The sequence below is a fragment of the Echinops telfairi genome, unplaced genomic scaffold (genome assembly GCF_000313985.2).
Source record: "Echinops telfairi isolate 266 unplaced genomic scaffold, ASM31398v2 ScPeMD7_31;HRSCAF=116, whole genome shotgun sequence".
Taxonomy (NCBI): domain Eukaryota; kingdom Metazoa; phylum Chordata; class Mammalia; order Afrosoricida; family Tenrecidae; genus Echinops; species Echinops telfairi.
In genome coordinates this window covers 32,557,115-32,558,055 of record NW_022103928.1, presented here as the reverse complement: position 1 = coordinate 32,558,055, position 941 = coordinate 32,557,115, and the positions used below count along the sequence as shown (strand labels likewise).

Sequence of the window (941 nt, the reverse complement as noted above, 5' to 3'; positions counted from 1 at the left end):
GGAGGTGCTGTCAGCCCTCCAAACAGATGAGTTTGAAAAATGTTTCCAAGAATGGAACTGCAGATTTGACAAATGTATTAAGTTTAATGGAAAATACTTTGAAGGTGAAAAGGCAGTTTTGTCAAAAATTTTAAATACTTAGTTTTGAGAAAAAAATTCTGTATTTTGGGATTACCCCCTTATGAGCGTGTGTGTGTGTGTGTGTGTGATGAAATTATTCTTAACATCTTTAGCTATAATAGAATCAATCACTTCTCGGCCCTTTGGCTAAGATCAAGTGTAGTAACTATAATAGAAACAAAATTAAAATTATGATAATACATCTATACAAACACTAAAATGACTAAAATTTTTAAACATTCACAATTGCTGACAAGGATTAGGAGCAGCTCTCATTACCATGCTTTTAGAGCAAAAGTCTAAAATGATGTGGTAACCTTGAAGCCAGGGGCTCATTCTTATACAGTTAAACATAAAATTTCCTTAGGATGCATTTGTACTACTTGTCATTTATCTATGAGAAATTGAAAATCTCATTCACACATTGTACCATGCAGTGAATTAGTTAATATAGCTCATCTAGTCATAGCCTCTGTTATTTCCTACTCAGATCAGGAAGGTGGCTCTCACTATCAGTTGAGAGAAGACCTGGGAGTGGAGCACACCTCTGACTCTAAAATCTTGCCCAGCGACTATCCAAGAAGACAGCTGTGATGCAGAGACGTGACAGAAGAGCAGCAACAGTAGAAGAAGGAGCCAGAGCGTGAGATAGGGTGGTGAATTTTCTAGCCACAGAGCAAATAAAGAGGAGTGGTGTAGGGTAGGAGTCTCGCTAGTGTAAGGGGTTAACTCTGGGCACAAATTGAGTTTATTGACCCATGGTGATGAAGCAGAGCACTTTCAGGTTGAAGCTTACAACAGAGAGACATGCACTTTGGACA

The 941-nt window shown here is 38.2% G+C and overlaps 1 pseudogene; it reads left to right on the top strand.

Moving 5' to 3' along the window:
- Nucleotides 1–247: 247 nt before the first annotated feature.
- LOC115869637 lies at nt 248–328 on the top strand (annotated as a pseudogene).
- The last annotated feature ends 613 nt before the right edge of the window (nt 329–941 follow it).